Source organism: Homalodisca vitripennis, unplaced genomic scaffold, assembly GCF_021130785.1.
Source record: "Homalodisca vitripennis isolate AUS2020 unplaced genomic scaffold, UT_GWSS_2.1 ScUCBcl_2915;HRSCAF=8073, whole genome shotgun sequence".
Classification (NCBI taxonomy): Eukaryota; Metazoa; Arthropoda; class Insecta; order Hemiptera; family Cicadellidae; genus Homalodisca; species Homalodisca vitripennis.
Genome location: NW_025779023.1, coordinates 33692 through 56169, shown reverse-complemented (window position 1 = coordinate 56169; position 22478 = coordinate 33692). Strand labels below are relative to the sequence as shown.

At 34.5% G+C, this 22478-nt stretch overlaps 1 pseudogene; it reads right to left on the bottom strand.

Moving 5' to 3' along the window:
* Positions 1–5138: 5138 nt before the first annotated feature.
* LOC124372319 overlaps positions 5139–22478 on the bottom strand; it is a 50143-nt pseudogene continuing 32803 nt past the window's right edge.

Below are 22478 nucleotides of genomic sequence, written 5' to 3'. Positions count from 1 at the left end.
TTCAAAAATTTTAAAAATTTAGCCACACAATAGATTATTCGATTCGCTAAGCGTTTAGTGAAAGTCCCTTTCATAAAACCTGATATGAAAGCAGACTTATGTCATGTTGTGTGTACGATTTTATACGCAACGATAGCTTTTGAATGAGTTAACTTGTGACAAAATTTTGGTGTGAAACTCTACCTTCTATATCAAAGATTCAAGATATCTTTATTAAAGTCATTAATCAACACCCAAGTTCCAATAAAACTATTGTCAAACTTATTTGAGTGCGCGTTACGGAGTCAACAAATTTCAACACTATAAAAACTGTTAAAAAATTAACAAGAACAATTGCTAACAATGTGAAACTTACGTTACATAATTAATTAACCTTAGATAAAGAGAGGGAAAAGCGTCATATGGTTGCCAAAAAATTCCAAAACATAAAATTAACAAGATATATAAATAATACAATTAAAAAACTAATCAACAATGTAACAATAAATTATATTAATATTGCTAGTGACGACTTATATTCTATAAAATTAGAAAACAAAAGTTAAATTTAAAATGTAATGGTTTCCAACACTTTAACAATATTAACGTAAAGAAGTAATATCACAGGCCAAAAATTTGAAAAATAGTACAAACAATTGGTCCAAATTGGACGTGACAGTGGAGTATATAAACATTATTTCGTAGGGGAAGGGGACTGAGACAGTGGTGGTTTTAAAAGGGAAGTACTAAAATATCCTCCCAAATATAGGGGCTTGGGGGAATATTGCATTGGGGGGAAAATTTTTTGAGCTTTCAGAGACCACAATGTTTTCTAGCTTAAAACAAACTAATGGGTACAAAATTTTTAAATGTTTGCCTCTCAAAATTTCATGGGGCTCGAGCGCCCCTCTACCCACCCATATGTATGCCACAAAATAAATCAAAAATATCAAAAAATGTCTTGGGGGGAAAATTGTTTAACAAAAAATTTTGGGAATCCCAAATATTATTTTCACCTGAACTCAAACTGACTAGAAACAATTTTTACCACCAGCCATCCTGACATTATTTCTAGAGCAAGTCAAAGGAAAACTATTTAAACTAAAAGGAGACGCAATAAAAATTTAAATGTTTACTGGAGTGATGTTGCCATATATCAATAATACATAAGAGAATTTGAAAAATGTTGGCCCTGCACATTGCATAAGACTAAAGATTGTTACTGAGGGGGTTTAAAAAGTTCTGAGAATCAGCTCCAAATTAATCAATTAAATTTTCATTGTTGATGTAGCCACTTTTTCTGCTGTACTATATGAGACAAAAAAAACAAAAAATCAAAGTAAAAAACATAGATATTGAACAGATTACGAGAAATTAGTTGTTTAATCTAGACTAATTTTGGGTGAAAGTAATAAACAGAAAATCACACTACATCAACATCAACACGTTATGAATTTTCCATGTATAAAATTGGAAAATATCTCCTTTTTATAAAAATGACTTCATTTGAGTTTGTTTTATAATATATTAGGTCCCTAACAATAATTGTTTACTGGTAAGTTAAAGGGAACACAAATCTAAAAAATGTTTGGGCCATGTTTCTGAAATACCCTTTTGCTTTTATGAATTTAATTTGAGCAGACAATTTTTATTAAACTAAAATGATTTAGACCTAAACTTTAATTTTTGAGCACTAAAATGTCCAAAGATAAACATTTTTTTAGACATAGCCCCCCCCTAAAAAAAATAATTCTGGCATGTGGCACTGCACATTAGTTCAACATGTATCCTGGTATAAAAAATTATGCAATAGCAGTGTTTTCTACAGCCAAGCATTTTTATATGTAACAAAATGATGAGTTAGAAAAACTAGAATTCATCAGGAATAAAAGGTAGAAACATCAAGTGTGCTTTGGGAAGTTATTTGAAACATAGAAAACAACCTGTGATGGTGGCCAACCTAAAACAAGCAATCAATGCCAACTGTCCGTTTTCAAAGAGAAGTTCCACACAAGGATTTAGTCTTTAGGACCCATCTTATACATACTCTGTCAGTGACATTCCCCATCCTTACCTTAAAACGGCTTCAGTGACTCAATTAGGCCATGCAAACGAAATACTGGTGCTGTGTGCATAGAAAACATGGAAACTTGGCAAAAGAAATTGAGTCCTTTTTTGCACTCAAATAATGGGCTAACAAATACTGGGAAAAGAACCATCTTGCCTCTAAACGCTAACGAAAAACCACGATATACTACTCTTTGATGAAGAGGAGTTGTCCTTATTTTCCATAACACACTGGGGTTGAAGGGGCTAAATAATCTAGGGAATAATCCTTGAAAATAGGGTTTATCAAGGACACCTCCAATTTGATTTCCGCTCTTTACTTGTTTGATAAGGTTAAAATAAAATAAGCAGCTATGAGATGTGTTAGAATTCACACTCTTTGATGTACGTGAGAATATAGCTTCGTTGTCCTAGGGTGTCCTCCTCCAAAAGCAAATATATTCAATGATTGCAAGTCCATTCCCTAAAGTCAAGTCCATCAGTTTTGAAAGGAACGAGATTTGAGACTGTTGAAGCAGTAAAAGAACAAAGCAAGGGAAGTACATCTTTATGATTACACAAGATAAAGTCACTCAATTATGATCATGTTCATGAACAGAGTATACGGTAAATGATCATGAATTATTTTAACGTAAAGTGGTAAAAAGAAAATTCACATGGGTCAGTGTAGAGATCGAGGAGGGGAATACGTTGCACGGGGATAACATCAAATTGTAAAGATACTTCAAGTAAAAATTTTGTTTTTCTTTCCCTTAGTCCGGTTCTTTTTAATATAGCCATACCTTGTATTTTGCCAACAACTTTCTAGGACTTTAACAATCAGTTACATGATCTTGAAGAAATGGTTTTTTCACTATCAAATTCTCTATCAATGAATTTTATTTTCTAATTTAAAAAAATGTTAGCTTCGATTCCAAAAGTTTGGCCGCAATGGTACTCAACAATTTATACTCTTTCTTTCTGAGCAATTTGAGTTTTAATGTAATTTAAGGTTATGTGCTCACTTGAATAGTTGGTAAAATAACTGGTGTCCACCACACCACAAAAAAATAACTTTCATGATACTGGAAATTAGGGTCAAGAAAATTGTACAGAGTTAAAAAAATCAGTAGGAGTGTCATGAAAGTTAAAAAATCCATTCTTCTCTGCTAACATATAAATTTTAAAAATCATTTTACAAATCTCAATCCTTAAATACAAAAACTCACTACTACTAAGGCTTGTACGCTGATTTACTGTTTGGATTTTTAAGAGATTTATTTCACAGATCAATTATAATTTACGTCGGGACATGGATGGGAGCCCGGCCGAATATCTCTTCCAAGGTCCCGCCAAAGCAGAGTTAGGCCCTGGTTCTGTGTGAACAATTAATTCAGATTAACAAATAAAAGAAAATCAAAGACATATTACCGTATAAGTATAAGCAAAGTTATTCCGGAAAAGATCCCGTTGTGCTATTGTGCGTTTACTGTTCCTTTGAAGTATATTATTTAATAATTCATCGTCAAAAATGACAGTCTTTTTCCACTCAGAGTTTAAACCAATGCGTATAGAGTGTAATTATCCTCTGCAGGTGTTTGTTTGTTTATTAAAATACAAAAAATTATCTTAAATGGCAGCTTTTTGTTAATGCTAAGTCTAGCTACATACATTGAGTCCATAAGTGAACAAAATGAAAGACAAACAGCCAGGCAACCAGTCTGAATCATTAAACTATATTGATGACTCTTACAGCTGGTTATTGACATTCCTGTTTGTGCTTATTTTTATCGTTTTTTTTACAAAAAATAAAAAAACCTTGCAAATTTTAAAGAAAGTAACTCGGCAATAACTGATTTCTGGTGGTTGTGCCTTACTATTTTTATCGTTTTTATATTACAAAATAAAAAACCTGCAAATTTTAAAAAGAAATTACTCTGTACAATTAACTCAACATTCAATTTTTCTGTGAATATTAGGTTACAAATTTCTAAAGGAATTTACTAAAGTATGCAGGGAGAACTTCAAGAAACTCTGTTATCATTTTTTAGCTAAATATCTCAGTTTGAAAGAAGGCAGCATTAAAACCCTAAAAAATATATCGCTTTGGTGAAAGATTATTCATAAGTATTGTCAGTAATTTTAAACGTAAAGACTTAAGTCATTGATCTGCTTATTTCCATAAACACTTTCATGGGCAACAACAATAAAACAAGCATGCGGACTCTGGCAAGCCTCGGTACCTTTGGCGAGTAGAGTGTTTTTTGGTGGCTAGAAAGTCCATAATATTTCATGCCATACACAAGCCAAATAATTGTGACTTAGGAATCACGTGACACGCCTTGTTATATTGGATTAGATTAATGCTTCTTTTTTTTTAGCACACAACTTTTATAATTTTTTTCAGACTGTGGTGTCCCTGGATTGCACTTCTCGTGTTCCTGTTGGAAACACATCGTTACTAGCCACAGCTACTTAATAGTACTCTTATCAGTATTAAATTTTTTTGCACGACATAATCATTAAAAAGAGTTAAATAAAATTTAAATATCCCTACCTTAATTTCCTTTCTCTTGGTACAGGCCTACAGACTCTCTGTATTGGGGGGGGGGGCTATCGCGCGGGTGGAGCGAGGTGAAGGGGCGGGCGGGATTCATTTGTGTTGGGATTTTTTAAACTTAAATAGAAGACCTGACATCTATGTTTTAAAAACTTTATAATGAGATTTGAAGTGATTAATATAATCAACTTTTTTTTTAAAATGTGGTGTCACCGATGATTTTTTCTTTGGGGGGGAGGGGTCGGGGGGGGGGGGGGGGGCAGGGGGGGGGGAGGGTTTTTGGTTCCATTTTGGGGGCCGGGTGCTACCTAATACAAAAAACAGAGCGATGTGTCGGAACTGTAAACCACATCGTGGAATGAAACTGAACAACGTCCCCATTTAATTGGACAAGAGATTAGAAGGTTTCCAGGAAGACTCAAACAACAACACTCAACAACCACTGAAGCCAAGGTTAGCCATTTAGACAACCCTGTTAGTTTTACCATAACACTAAACATTGACATTGACATGACAATGACATGACCGATTCAACACCCGACTCATATACAGCTTATTGTTGGCTGACCCAGCATAGCTCCCTGAGACTGGGAGAGAGCGACAGTTGACTCTGCAGATATGTAGAGGAGTAGACCGCGATTATTGGTAGCATTCCATCCTGGAAAAGATAATAATCATTTTACATTTACCGTAATGAGACTACTTTACTACACCACTAGTACTGTAATAAAATTATGAATTACATAAAAATTACAGTCTGGGTGACCAGACATTTTTAATAAGTTTTTTTAGGCTCTCCCTAGTCAAACAGAATGGTAAAGTTTTTTTAGCTCTACCTCCTTCAGACCAGATGTAAAACCAAAATTGTAAATCTACATTTAAACCACTACTAAAGCTTAAGAAGTATGTTATTAACCGCAGTGTAAAACCAGACAATTATCCATTTTAATACGTTCACGTCACTTTTCACACAAAGTTAGTCAATTAATTTGGCACAGTATTGAAAACTATTGTGTCTTGTCTTGTTATGTCCACGTTTTGAAATATAGGTAGCTATTGGATTCTTTAGAAAATAAATTTTTCCAATAATGTTAAAGCAATAAAGTGTTAAAATTTTGTTGTACTAAAAAATATACTCATAATTGCCATTGGTTTTCTTATGAAATTTTTTATTATTTTTTGGGGCTGATTCAAAATAAATTTTGTTTATATAATTCAAAGTTTTATTCTTGGAATTGAAAACCCTCAAAACCACTAAACCCCGTACCTTGAAAAACTTAAATGCAAAAATTACTAGTAGGACAAAACCAACAAAACAGTTTTAATAATGTGGTTAGACCGTCCACTTTTATATTTAAAAACTGAGCAGAATTTGACTGTCGGGTCATGGATTGTTTCCATTTTCAATTTGTATTGAATTTATTCTTAGAATTGCGCCTCGATTTCAGCCAAGAATTAACATAATGTGTGAAATCTGTTTTTAAAGATGTTTAATTTTTGCATAGAAGGTCTGTAAACAAAAGGTACCACACAGTTAGCACTTAACAATTAATAGAGTTTAGAATAGGTAGTTCCAAATTACATAAGTTTTTTGAATGTAAGTTTTTACCTACATCAACAACATCCTATAACCATTAATTTTGTTTCTGTTAATTCTTATATTAATTTCTTATCCATTCAATAAAAATTCAGAAATAAATCAAATATACCAATTTATAAGCATAAAAACCAATTATTAATTAAGTGGAAGACAAATGAAACATGCAAAATGTACACTTTACTTTTATTCTGTTATATTTAATTAAATTTAACTCATTTCATCAAACAACAATACGAATTACCAAATTGAAGAAATAGTGTTAAATGATTTTTCATTTATGACGACTACTTTTAAGGTAATTCTTTTTTAATAACACACACTGCCAACTTCAAGACACACTTCGTACAACCACAGACACACAAGCGCCAGCTTTGAACAGACATCCAACAGCCACACGGAGAAACACCCTGTTTTCAGTGTTAACTAACTCTCCGGCCGTTACCTATGCACTATAATATCTTACTCTTATAACCTCATTATCCTAACATTGTAGTTCGTTATGAAATATAATTTTCTTAAATCCTCCAAATTTTAATTTAAGCAGTATTCTTTTATAGGTATTTCTTTTTACACAACAATAACAGACCGCAACAACTCCTACCCGAATGGATAAACAAAAAACTTACATATGTCAAGAATGTAAAGGCACGAACCAGAGTGAGTGATGATGGTCACTAGACCGGTCCGCATAGAAAAACCTTTATTTAATTCAGTCATCTATGATCGTTGTTTTCTTATCGTAAGCATCCCGTTAGTTTTTCTCTGGTTCTTTTTCTTCCATTGTTTCTTGTTCTTGTCTGTTTTCTGCGTTTGGTATTCCTTCTGTGTTCTTTGACAAAATCTTGTGCGCAGCTTGCCCATCTATGGTGTCCCAAGTCTCCGGTAGTCTTATCCACCGCCACCTTTCCCAAAGCGTTTGTAATATCCGGGGATCGGGGCTGTGATCTGATTAGAATCAGAAATATAGTTTTACTAAACGAAGTTTATACATATTTGAAAGGAAAGTAAAAAGTAACAAAGGCGAGTGCATAAGTAGACTAAGACAGTAAGCAGATCATAATTAGTTTTATTCTATGAAATAGGGTAATGGAGGGTTTTGGACTGGGTACGAGAATGGAAATTCCTCTACTTCTTTTCTCTAGTTTTAAAAGATACATCTGAGAATCTCAATTAACCGAAATTGGGGAGTCGTAATTCATATTTAGTCATAGTTAAAGAAAAAAACAACACACATACAAAACCGCAATTAACCCAGACAAGACTCTTCCTTTAAATTTAGTAGGCTAAGCAAAAAATAATAAAAAATGAAAATAAAACTCAAAAAATATTTTAGCAAAAATAAAAAATCTAAAAAAACATAAAAAATTAATCCACCAACATTAAAAATTAAATTATGCCAGCACTTTGATGCGAAGTGGTTTTATAAATGCATCATGTATTGTATGATTGGCGTAAAAACAAACCACCAACATGAAGTCTACAACAGAGCACCAATCACCCCGTTTATGTGTGCCTCCCGCATATGCGGGCCCCATTGCCATCAGTCGTCATCCATGCTTGCACATACCAGTAAGATGCAATTAATGTAGATTTGTACGCAAGAGGATTTATGATAACCTCAATCGCCGTAAGTGAGGGTCCCTACCCCTATTTCGGGACATAACTCTGGATCCCCCATTTCACACCCCAAAGCTAATACGACCTGGAAATTTTTTCGGAGAGGTAAAAAAAAATAATATTTTATTTTATTTTGTATTTATTTGTTTTATTTATTATTATTTTATTTTTATTATTTTTTTTTTTTTATATATTTTTTTAGAATTTGGAGAATAAAAATTTTTCCCTATTATTCCACAACGAAAAACTAAAAATTCATAAAATCCCCTCCTTTAAAAAAAAAAAAAATCTCCTTCCTTTAAAAAAAAAAAAAATAAAAACTTTTTTAAAGGACTTTACTACATATCTAACAACCCGGCCCGGCAACTCCACATTTGAGCTTCGACATATGGCATCACCAACGTGGGGCAATAAAGTTAACCACGATACAAACATAGAAGCGTCCAACAGTGGGCTTATTAAATGAACTCATGTATATCCTGAATTTCATTCATCAAGTTTCATTATTTAAATTATAGTTAACTGAATTATGATTTTTATATAAATTGCTGCAGTATTCTTGATGACCCTAATTATAATGACATATATACATTTTCACATTTCAGATGCAGTAGAAGCCGAGAACTGGGATAATTTACTTCTGTTCTTTTTGATGCATGGAGGGGCAGCTCAAGCTGCTTGAGGCCCGTGGAAGTTTTGTCAGCACTGCAAAGCACCTAGTTCACAGAAGGCCGGGAAATGCTGTCCCCCCCCCCACAGGAGAGAAACGCCGCTCCCCGGCAAAGTCGTTGGCCGGTGAGAACATCGTGATCACATCACAGTGAAGGCCCACCATGCGCTTCCGTCCGGCCCCGAACACTGATCCAGCGACACCGAGGCTGTTTACAGGAATAGCTGTCAGATGATGCAAGATAGAACTCTTTAATGAAATAAAATTTTTTTCTACACAATAGAACAATTTGACTAATTTGTAACATCCTGCTTAGTAACCAGCATCAATAGGCTATTAGAAACATATAATTATTAATACTTATAATCCCTTTGATATATGTTCAGCAGATTGAACCTTCCCCCTGCTAAAGATGCTTTACAAAAAATGTTTAATTGATCAAATGGTGAAGAAAAGACATTGATGATGAGTTTTATTGATTCGTTGGTCAACTCAACCCACCTCAGCTCACACTTCTATTTGTAATTTGTAATGTCCAAGGGGTAGAATATCAGGAATTTTTCCTCCAGGAAATTGTTTAAGCTCATCAAATCTATAGATCAGTTTTGTTTTTGGTATATCAATGGGGACAAAGACAGAACAGAAATGAAAATTATTCCACGCTTCGCTTATGCTCAGGCCAATGATATAAGATACATTTCTAAGTATATGTAGCATATTTTTGTGATTTACATAATTCAAGTAATTAAATGATATTGTCTATATAACTTATGAATCACTCAGTGGATTACTGTGGTAGTTTTTTGCTTACAATATATCCCAGTTTGGTACTGTTTAAATATACGTAAGATACTTTACAACTCACACAACACTCATCGAACAGAGGGGTTCAAAGTTTTCTTCTGCACGTTTGTGATTTTTGTTTCGGTCTCGCAGTGAGAGAAGAAGATTTCTTTCTCGGCAGTAGTTCAAATACGATCACAAAAGGGTCACTGAATCCTATAATCAGAGGCAATAAACCATTCACCTTAAGTTAAATCAGCTGAGAAATATGCTTTCCACCAAAAATAAATATCGCCTCCCATCTGTTCTTTTCTTTACTTTCAGGTGGTTTTAAGGGGAGCCAGTCGCGAAGGGCTCCCCCCATGCTATTATATATGGAGAAAACATTAACGACACCAATAGGTTACCGGTTTAAAAACTGAAGAAGTATTAAAAGAGTGACAGACTTGAAATTTTTGGTGTGTGATTGTTATTACCTTTAAGGCGATAATTTCATGCAATATTTGAGTGGTAATACTTGCATAAATTGGTTCAAATTATAAAACACCAAACTAAACAATTGCTTTAAAAAAATGAATGACCCGGTGAAAAAAGTTTATACTTTTTTATTTATAGCCTATATTGGGTTTAAAATCTTAACCAACAATTGCATGGCATTACTCACCATATAATGAGGAGAAGGTATGTACATAAAATTTGACAGAGAGATACGTTTGAATAGTTTTTTGAAAATAATGGTACCGTAAGAGTTTTAAAAAAAACATCAGGTTTTCGGGAAATTGAGTTTTAAAAATCAAAAAAATCTATAACACAAACTCAACTTCTAAAAATCCCACCAGGGAACAAGTAAAATCATCACTTGGAGTTCACTCTCTTTTCTCGTATCCTTCTTAAAAAGCCTCCTTCTTCACTCACTCTTCTTCTTCTCTGTTTCCGCTCTCTTACTTTACTTCTATATTGGCTTCTTTTTAATCCTTTCCGCCTAGCAATGTTCCGTAGACCTTCCACGACCCATCAAACTTTCCGGATTGAAACCCCAAGAAGTATTAGAGGACAATTAGTTTTGGCTATGGAGTCCCTCCATTTGGAAAGCACATGACAGCATCAGTTGCAACACCTAATTTAATTTACATTTAGGTCCTACCAAAAAACAGTTTTTTGGCAATCTGTGCCAAATAAACACACACAGTTCAGACCTCTCGTCTCGGGTTCTGAGTTTTTCCCGTGTAAGACACCAGAGTTTCAAAAAGATTTGGATTTGACAAATCTCCAAAAACCAGGTTTGATCAATAAGTCCATGACACGCATCTGCAAAAGAGTGTTTGTGGCTGATAGGCTTCTACTGGTTTTTGGTTTCTGCTTATTGTTACTGACAACCATATTTCGCTTATCAAATTCAGGACACAGTTGGTGCTGAATAGCCTTCTCGTCAGAAGACCAATTTATGGTTAAAAAGAGTGTGCCCATATCACTTTTTTGGCATAGCCCTCAACGCTTTCTGTATTTTTTCCCTAAATGGCAAGGCCATAGTACCTTTGCAACTGGTCTATCTCTTCATCTGTTAGTCCTTCGTTTTCCCCTGCCAATAACTTACCATCGCGTCCAATTTCCACGCATTATTTTCCTTTCAACTTCCGCAATCTGGTGCCTTACACACGTTTCTGTACGTAGTCCCAACACATTCTAAACTTACATATTCTAACATTATCACCATAATGGTTTAACCTCTCCAGAACGCTGCAAAACCCTTTGAGTTCACCATCACCCCAAGTATTGGGTGTTAGCCGTAAGAACCTAGCCTTCACTCTTCATAAAAAACGCAGGCCAGTCATTAGAGCGAGCTTCAAAATTGAGTGTAATAGGGTTTACTAACTATTTTTTAAATCAATAACGGAAAATATAAATAACTATAAAGTGTTATATATAATTCTTTAATCCTGGAAGAAACATAGAATTAAAAAATATTGATTTTTTAAAATATCCATTTTTTGATATATTTTTATTGCGACATCGGCTTACCCCCAGCTGTAATGACGGCCATCTTGATGATTTACAGTGCCCATAAGAACAATGTTTTAAACCTCAAATGAACCTTTTAACACCAAACCCCCTTACTTCTTTAGCCAATAGAGCTAATATCTCATTTTAAACACATAATTTGATACATCATCTTAAAACTTTTTTAAAAAGTTTGCGATATTTTGTAACTGTTTTTTTAATTGTTTTAAGAAGAAAAGGCCTACCAAAGTCGGATGTTTTACTAATCATATCTTTACATAGTAAGAATAATCAAAAACAGCCGAATGATATACATCTACCCAAAAATAAAGTGCTTAAAATAATAAACATTTCACTTCTGCAGGAACTCCAGAGAAACTCTACACACATCATACTGTCAAGTGAATGTCCTGATCAGATAGAAACACCTGCTCAGGGTAATTCTAAACCCACTGAAGTGCAGTTTTTTTAGTGACGTCCTGTGAATTTATCAAGAGCCTCAAGATGACCTGAGTCGTCTAGATTTCAGGGTTGCCTCGGTAGACCTCAGGGTTGCGGTGACGTTAGAGTATTCCATTATCCTTTTGACCCTTTAGTATCATATTGTATCATAAGGGCTTAAAAAGTGTCAGAGGAATTTTTCTAATGGCCACCACCACTGGCAACAAAAATTCAAAATTATTCAAATTCAAATCATCATAAAATTATTAAATTATAATTAATTAACTAATATAATTTTTAACCAATTTTTTTATTATTATTAATTATTATTATTTTATTACTCTTTTTTGTTCCCATTTATTTATGGGTGTTAATATCTCAACACCACTGACAGCAAATTCTGCAGGTTTTCCTAATTACTAACAAATGAAAGAGATTCATATTGTAATCTCATATAACAAATCTCCTCTGTAGCAACAGATTGGGATTTGAATGGGCTAAACTAATAACACTTCTCCAGAAACACTAATTTGAATAGGTTCAGTTACTTTTCATAAAAACAGTGATAATATAAGACACTGCCAAAAAAGGAACACATTGAGTCATTGTCATGCAATGTTTGGAACTCACCATTAGGGTCTAGGGTATCACGTCCCTGGCATTAAACCTCCACACACAGAGAGTCATGGGAAGTATGCCCTGACAGTTAACACACCGTACTGTGTACTCTCCGGTTTCCAGCTGGTCCTGCAGCCTCTCCAAGTGGTACATGTGAACCAACTGTTCCGTTTCAGTCTTATGGTAGCCCAACCTCTGCTCCACACCTCTGTATACATCTACAGACAAAACATCTGGTCATGAGAAGTAGGCAATGGCAAATAATCTGTAGTCTCTGAAAAAGTTTAACACAACACGTACTGTGTACTCTCCAATGATCGGATTTATCCCGAAGTCTGTAAATGTTTCTAATTAATATTCATGTTTTGACACTTGAGAAATATGAGAATTTTAACAGGTCTATACAACTTCTGTTGAAGGAACATTTAGTTTTACAGCAAATGTCTATGAACCATAAAACAATGTTAAATTACTCATTAAAATTCATAGTTTTACAATTTCATACCAGTTTTCAGCCCGTCAAGGTCCCAGTCCTTTTCCGTCTGAGTGGAAGAACTCAGCTAGGATATCGAGGGCCTCGTAAAGACGATCGTAGAAAGCCAGGCATCTTGTCTTGCGAGTGGCCATCCATCTGGTGAGCGAGCTCTGTCACACAAGTGTCCCACACAAGACTCAACACGCGCTCAAAGTTCCGTGGAAGCAGTGCAGCATTCAGAGCAATCAGGTGAGAGTCCAGGTACTCCCAGAAGGGGCGAGATGGCATCACTTGTAGGCAGAGAGTCGGGGGACCACGCTAAATGAAACATGGCTTTCTTCAACGCAGGCCGCATCTGAAATATTTATATATACTATTACATATTTTGATTTGGATGGTGACACCACATGTATGTATGTGTAAAAAAATTTTTATAGGGAAAAGGTAAAGGTATGAGAGAAGAGACTTGATACTATCTGATAGCCAGACTGCACTAAAAGCACTTGATAGCTGTCCGTTTGGACTTGAAAGCAGCCTGGGAATGTAAGAACGTTCTAACTGAGCTGGCTACGAATAACAGAGTAACACTCGGTTGGGTTTCCAGGCCATGAGGGCATTCATGGAAATGAAAAAGAAAACGTCCTCTGCCAAAAAGGGAGGGGAGTCCATAATGGTTTGTGGGATAGCTTTCTCCAACAGCAAAGCTCTTGTAAAAGATTTGGAAAAGAAGATAAGAAAATGCCTGAGTAGAGCCTCAGGATTAAGACAATCCTAAAATGTTTATCTCTCCTTATGCTAAAGGAAGGGCATCTCTCCTAGATCAAAGTAAGGAGGATATAAGACTGATGTTAGGGATGTTGGCAGGACATTGCTCCCTAAGAAAATATCTAATGAGGGTGGGCCTTATCTATCCAGACTGATGAATTATAGACTCTGCTGAGAAGAGGAAGGAATCAGCAGAGCATATTTGGTTAAATTGTGCTGCCATTTCAAAAAATTATGAAAAGATTCCTTGGGCACATATCTCCTCAGCCCCAAGGACATCAGAGAACTGGAGCTCTCAAATCTGATCACCTTCTCTAAAAGCCTCAGATTCTGAGGACTTCAAATATAAGTAAGGGAAGCGCAAAGGTCCTTTTTAGGACTAAGCACGGGGACAAAAACGCCTTTTTACCTCAAGATAAAAAAATGAGAGAAGAGAATGCATGAAGAGATAAAGAGAAACTTTAAGAGACAGTTTGTTGAGGGTCAGTGGTGTGGAGGAGAGTGCTAGCCCGAGGATCATGAGGACATGGGAAGATAGAAGAGGTTGGAGATACCTTGCCTAGCAAGTTTTATTTAATGGTTAACGTAGTCAATTTCAAAGTGAACGTTTGGAAATTGATGTACGTTTGATGAAATTGACGTTTTGATGTACGTTACTCTATGTGAAAAGTAATGTAATCATCGAGCTCCACCTTGACCCCAATCCTGTTGAAGATGGAGGGATATGTCAGAGTTGAGCTGGTGGGTGGCAGAGTCTAACAGACCCTGAATGTTTATCCCGCCACTGTGTGGAGTGATCTCCTGCAGCTCGGGACTGCGTCCAGGACTGCTTCCACCTGCAGCTCGTCAGGGAGCAGACTGAGACTGGCGCCTCACGTACTCCAGTCGTTCATGGCCACACACATCTTGAAACAGTCAACGATATTTATCGCACAAAGACAAGTACAGAAGATTTGTATAGGCTATGTCAAAAAGTAAAGTATAAAAATACGATTAGGCTATTCTGACTCAGATATATAAACTCTATCTACTTTGTAAAACACAACAAGAATGGCCTTTTAACCTAGAATTGAAAAATTTTACAATCTATATTCTTAATATTTAAAGAATAGCCAGTTGAACATTTTTATGGCTGTAAATCTAAAGCTATTAATTATCTGTGGTGTTGTTTATCTATATCACTAATAAGTTGTAATAACAAGTTAACTTTTATGTTTTTCCTTGCTTACATTAAAAATTGAAAAATATAAATACATGAAAGAGTAATAATACTTTGTCGAATTAATAAAAGTCTGCAAATGGTTCTGGCTGGTATATTACAGCTTGTCGTACAGCTTTTATCAACATCTTAATATTGATGGTAGTATACCTAATGTGCTGGAGGCAGTAGCCTTTGTTCATGAGAGTGGCTTTCCCAGAGGTTGTAAAACACACCAATACAGCACCTGACAAGTAACAGATTTTCATCTCCTTGCACATCGTCTTTCTCTGTTTGAGAAGAAGTCCTCGTACATGAACTTCAAACTGTAGAATTACCTACCTGAATACTTAAAAAGAACTTCATGCGAGGACATTCAAGACTAAATTGAAGCTGCTGTGGCTATTGCAGAATCCTTTTTATACTATTGAAGAGTGCTTTAGAAGAAGAGAAACTGACAATTGACTGGACTCTGACCTTTTGTGAATTACTATTATAACAGTAATAATTTTATTCTCTGAAAATATATTGTAATTTCTTTGTTCCTTTTAATTGATGTAGTTACAATTCTTAAAGAATTTTGCCTATTGTAGCTGAGAAATAAAATTTGTGAAAACAACTAATACATACATAATTTTTAATCTGAAGAAATATACATTGCCTCACATGATTGGCAAGATTTTTCAAAGCGTTTGGAACTGATGCTACTGTAACGAAATTCATGGAACCCCATTTTGTCTCACCAAGGTATAAAACAAAATAAAACATCTTCAGGATTGAAACAGATGAAGATCTGTCTCACAGATATGGTTAGGAGGAATCTAAATTTTGAACATACACTCCTGCCCCTCTAACACAGAGCCTAGAAACTCGCTAAAATTGAATAAGAGCACACGAGAACTCACTATATTCTTCATTATTGATTGTCTCTATTTTATCAATTTCTAAATTTAATTGTATGGGTTCAGAATAAGAATTTTATTTGTCATCAGATTGTTTACAAGAACAACATTGACTTAGTCAGATACATACCATAATACTAAAATATACAATGAATAAGACATTGGAAAAATTTCTTCATATGAAATTTATACATAAATTATTTTTTAGTTTTAAAGATAACTGGAAATAAAAATGGTATAAAAATTACTTGACAAAGAAAGCGTGAACATAATTAATAACTTCTATGTTTCCTCAGACATCACAGTAGATGTTATTACTATGTATGGGACATATCATTGCAAGCCTGGGTTGTGCCAAATAATGAAGGGTAGATCAACAATTCCTGCACTAACACAACTGATAGAAAATATAATAGACAAAGTTGAAACACGGTTTGCATCACCACAACAGTTTTTCCTCGATTTCAGTAAGGTATTTGATTGCCTAGGGACATGGCATATTATTACAGAAACTCCGACTGTTAGGAATCGACAACAAAGAGGCAGACTGGTTTGAACGTTATCTGACTAACAGAAAACAACTAGTAGAAATTCCATATATGGATAATGGAACACTAAATTAATGAAAAATCTGATGTTCTAACCAGTGACGAGAGGTGTGCCCAAGGTTCCGTCTTAGGCCCAGTGCTATACACACTCTTAACAAATGACCTACCACAAATGACACTAGAGGGACTCTGCGAAGTTGTGATGTATGCTGACGATACTGCTCTTACTCTTGCTGAAAAGAACAAAGATCATCTGGATGTTCAATCGTCTTTAACTTACAGACTGGCAAAATAGTATAGTACTATAAATGACCTGGTATTGAATGAAAGCAAGACACAGTAGCTAGTTTTCACACCCCACACACACAAAAGATTCAATGACCTCCTAGAAATAGTCACAAGCGATACAACAAAGTATTTATGAATTATTCTGGACAACAACTTATTCTGGAAGCCCCATATAGATAAACTTAGCAATAAGCTTAGTACCTGTGTCTATGTAATCCGAACACTATTAGTCAAATTAGTCATACAGATGTTGCAAAAACAGCCTACCATTCACTATTTGAGTCACACTTCAGATACGGACTAACTGCCTGGGAAGGGACGTCATCAACAAAAATGCAAAAAGTTTTAATAGTCGAAAAGAGAGCCATACGAGCACTTACAGGACTTGGGCCACAAGATACCTAAAGGGAAGCTTTCAGAGAGCTCAAAATATTAACTGTGATAGCTCTCTATATCCTTGAATTTGTTCTTCTTTCTGTAAAAACTGGCAGAACAAGAAATGGAGAATTCCATTCCTACAACACAAGGAATTGTCACAAAAATGCACTTGTAACACAAGCTTCCCAGACTTCCTGAAGAAAATTCCAGCACAACACCTGAAAAAACCTCTCAAAAACTGGCTTCTTCAACGGCCTTTCTACACCTTTTCGAGAGTTCTTTGACGGAGCATGAACTCACCATAATAACTAATGTGTTACTTTTCATTATTTTGACAATTCTAAACTCTATGCTAATGAATAAAGATTTATTGTCTAGTGCCTATAAACTGTTATTTAAATGCTCTTAGGCCTTAAGATATATTGTTTAAAGTTCGCATGAATAATTGTTTCTTGTCTTAAAACTAGTATTAAAAGTATTAATTGCAATCTCCACATTATTAATAAATAATACAGCCAAACCCCCAGGATTGTAGTTATATGTCTCATATTATAAATGGTCTTTATCTTTCTCTATAGCTCAGGTAAAGTTATGGCAACGTAACTCAGCTGTAGTTCATCATGTGTTCATAATAAATCAAAAATCATTCCTATGTTCGTAAAAATTATTCATACTTTTAATTTCATTTGGCTTTGTAGATTTTATGTAGACTCGAGTAAAAACCAAAATACACAATACTATTTTATTATTGTACTACAAGTAAACCACTTATAAAACGTTACTGGGCGGTTTTAGTTCACGCAGGGTGGGGTAATATACCCCTACGCCGCTGTGATGGCCGCCCTCTCCCAATATCCCCACCACGTGCTCGGCACTCACCCGCTTGCTCTATCCCCTGACCTGACCTCTGCACTTAGCGGCTAACCTCACACCAAAGCGCAAGCTCCCTGGATACGTCTATGGCTACATTAGTCTGTTCAATTAATATTTTTGTGTTTGTATTGGCCTACATACAAAAGTACAATATACTTATAGAATATGTAAGTAGCTGCAATTTAAACAAAATGGTGTGCACAAGACACAATCCACAAAGCTAGTAAAACAGAGAGAGGAGATGCTTGTCTCACTCCACACCATGGCGAAGTGGCCCCTCCTGCTGCTCAGATATTTGCTTCTGCGCAGGGTTCTTTGCAAGGTGGTTTATCTATAGTGGACCTGCCGCTTCCAATCAAATAGCACCTATCAGCAATAATCAGATGACCACCATTCTGCAGAGCTTTCCAAAAGCAAGAAAACCCCTGCAATGGTTGCATAGAAAATGCTTGGCTAAAAAATCTGCATTTTCTTAATATCTTTTCCTAGACATTGTCTTGATGTAACCAGAAATGTTGGACATATGGCACATTATAAAGTCCTCATCAAGGTATAACCTCTGAACTTGAAACAGCTGGAGTTAGCTCCTATTCCTTATTGTCTGATGACTTTTAGCTTCGGTGTCTGCTCTTGATGCAACTCTACCTGAGTGGACATCATGTACAAGAATCCTTGCTCTGATACTGTTTTGTTGCTGCAGCTTGTTTGATCTGTTAGACACTCAGCAGAAGAGTGTCAGCTAGGTAGTGATTTCTTTACAGCAGATGAAAGTGACAGATAACATTCAGTGAGTTTTTTCCTACTGCATACTGCTCTAATCTATTAATCTCTTGCCAATGAAGACAACAGGATATTGTTAGTGAACGAGACCAATTACAAGTTATTGTGGTTACCTCTTTCACAAGGCAGCACTACAAGTATAATGCATATGACCACATGAATTGCATCATGATCAGTCATGATATACGAAAGTTATCCAAAAGTTCAGTTATGGCAGTGGTTTCAATAGATCGATTTTTATGAAACCTACCTAAAATGACTTACATTAAAACTTTGAGTTTTACAGTACTATAACAAACAATTAATAATAACATGTTATACGTTCCACACTGAGAAGAAAAGTTTGCGAGAAAGAGAAGATGAGTTCTTGGAAAAAGTGGAAACATAGAATTTGGTGAACCATTTGACAGCTCCATTGTGTAACACTCAAGATATTGAAGAAGACATAAAGAACTTGGTAGGCAGGCACAAAAAGAAGAGGGAGTAAGTCTTTAGAGTAAAGATTGTCATTCCCTACACACACAGACGGGTTAAGAGGAAAGAACAACATTGTTAATACAGCAAATAAAAGTTTCACATTACCATTACCTCGTCTGACATCCTGAAGGGTGCACTGTCTTCGTAGTACCCTGTGTCTTGTAGTTTCTGTTGGGTCAGCTGTGCGTAGTAGATGGCACCACTGCATATACACTGTGCAATTAAGTAAGTTTCATAATTAGAAACGGACAGGTGAACACCAGAATTAGATGATATCTAAAGATGTTATAAACTAAACTACAGCTCTTTCTTAAAAGCTTGTTATAGAAAATGGAAGGTATGAAGGGATAGTAGGATTTCGGATGTTTACCATTGTTTATAATGTTACAAAAATGTATACCACTACATTTCGAGAATTTAAATCTACCCTTTTCTTTGGATGTAAAAAGAAGAAACTTTATACCTTTAGCCATTTAGTCTATTTTAACCCCTTCCCCATCCCAAACCACCTCCTTCCTGGACTCTGTTTCAGATGATGCATTCACAATGTCATAAGAAGTGCAAACATTGGGTTTCCTTAGCATTGCTTCACCTTTGTTAGATTGGGTGTGACGTGTTGTGGTTTTCGCCCATATTTTGTGACATCGCTTTGGTTCATTCAGTTTGGACTTCACGCAGTTCGTCATTTATCACTTAATTATTTTAACTTTGAGTGGCCATTGCCACATTTTTTTTTTAGGGTCTTTTTACACCTGAAACAAGAGGGTGGGTTTCAATCCGTAAAATCTGTTATAATTTTTTTGTTACATATAACAATGGCAAATGGCAAAATACAGGTGTCAAAACTCTGTTAAAGGTTAAAATATAGATAAATAATTAAGTTAAGTAGATATTGCTCATACACATTGTAACCAATTGTTTCATAATGAACTACGAACATTCAATAAAATTTGCTTGTGGATTTAAATACCTCCACTTTTTATACCAAAAAACCTTGATTTTGTATGTGAACTAAATTAATTATAATTATAGGCTTTAAATGTTAAAAAATTGTACAGTTTTCTAGATATGTAATACAATACAAATTGTATTCACACCTTCCACAGCCTTATTGCAATCTATCTAATATTTTTATTGACATTATTACTGGAGCGTAAGTTACTTTTGAAATAGTTTTATTATCACATTAGGTTCAAAACTGAAGAAAATAAAACCATTTTTAAAGTTCACAATTATTCTACTCTGTTTTTATAAATCTGGCAATAATTATATTTTAAGCTACAATATATTGTACTTTCTATGTAGAATTGTCTTATCTATATTTTAATGACCCTTACCTTCCAGTTCAATCTAGTAGTTACTTGCTCAACTTCTCAAAGTTTCTTGAAGTAAAATATTTTAATTTTGAACCAATATTTTTAGTAATTAGTATTAGACTGCAACACCTTTTTGGTTAATTCATTGTGAAAAATCCACTTTGATTGCAAGCTGTGTTAAAACCACAGTTATTTTTCAAGTTTTTAAATTTACTTTTATTAATTTGTTAACTATTTATACATCTGCCTTTACCATATCTTCTGACATTTCTATTACCGTACTAATACATTTTACTGTATCGGGGAAGAGTTAAAACATTTAATTTTGTGAGCTTTGAACTCATCCCAACTTAAAAGTTTTATGTACAGGTCTTAGAGAAGTACATTAATTTTATTATCATGGTCTAAATTTGTTCTCATGTTTAAGAAATTAGAAAAATCAAACATTAATATTAACGGAAAATGAATAGTATGAGAAGTACTGTGTACCACAGAAAGTATCATTGGTGTAAGTTTGTGTTTGAGATGATATGACCTTAACATACAGGCATTACTTTAGTAATTTCAAATGCAATACTTACATCTATAAGTTTAACCACCAGGTTGTACGAACCAATGATATCTGGCCAAGCCAGTTGCTTCCAGAACTCTTTCAACTACAAAAAATAACACTATTGTTACATTAGAAATTGAAAATCTATAGGATCTATAGTAGAGAGTACAGATTTATTAATCGTCTATTGTTTTGAAGAGGCTTGCAAACTGTTAATAATCAACGTTTCAAATTTTTAATAAATATTTTTTCGACGTTTTTGTTTTAGGCAATGTGGTATTTTTGTTTAAAAAAAATTCATTGTTACTGTTCTTTAAACATACTATCTGTAATAGGGTTAGAAAACTGTTGGTCACGCCATAAGGAATTACAGACATATCATTTAATTACTATGGTTAATTAAAACAAATATCTAAGGGAAAAACAGCTGACTACAAATATATTATTTTTGTATAGCATGCATATGAATTGTAAAAAATACTTTATAAAGTATGAACTATGTATATAAGAATTTAATTTTTAGTGGTTTTATTTTTTGAGATCTGACCAAATTATGAGGATTATTTCCAAATCAATCCTTTCCCAACCAAATTTTTAAATGAAGACTAAATATTGTGAGTTTTGAGTGGTTTGTGGTTGTTTGTAAAGGATGATGTCTGAATGAGATCTCGGGGTCACATCAATATTTAACTCTATCTATAATATATATTGATAACACCTTCAATGTGACTCGGAACATGGAATTTAGAATTAGGCAGATTAATAGGTTAAGTCCATTAAAATCAACTTTTTAAGTTTTAAAAAGATGAATTGTGCTTGAAAATTGAAAAATATCAATTTGTGGTAACATGAAACTTTGTGTTTCACTCTTGCGTTTAATGCTACGCTGATATTAATCCCCATTCGTCTTAGGTAGGAAAATAGAACACAGTAGCAAACACAAAATATGTGTTTCAGGAGAATAATTTCATTTTTCATACAAATAAAAATAAATAGTTAAGAATTTTCGTACCTGATAAAAACAGGCACTGGTGTCTACGGCAGAGGTGCTGTGTTTCACAATGTAAATCTCCGGAGCAGAACCGATTCAGTTCCGCAGCCTTCTTGATTCGGTTAAGAGCCTACACAGAACACTGAATCAACTTCATTTAAAAGAAATAACCATAACTGTTCTACAAGTATTGTATACTTGTAAATACTGTACTTTACGTAATATCTTCTATTGATGCTGTTTGATATTAGGTTATTAGCAAAACTAAAACTTAATTCTCTTTCAAACAGAACCTATAAGATATTATTCAATGGATAAGAAGACAAAAGAAAATCTTATTATGTATACCTAAATATTTGAAGGGGAGGGGTAGGATCAATATAAACCACGGAACAATGCAATAAATATTAAATTTACTTGATTATTTGTAGTAGCAAAGTCTCTTCTATTTACTTTACAGAGTTATATTTGGTAAGCTCCAATTTCAGATTACACAGTTTCTAGAGGCAATGTTTGAGAGTTATGATTTAAAAGTCACAATGTTCGTGTGGAGAAAGGTTTAGTAGAAAAATGCCAATTTCTGTTTTAGCAGAAAACCTGCGATGACTGGAGTTCAGATCTA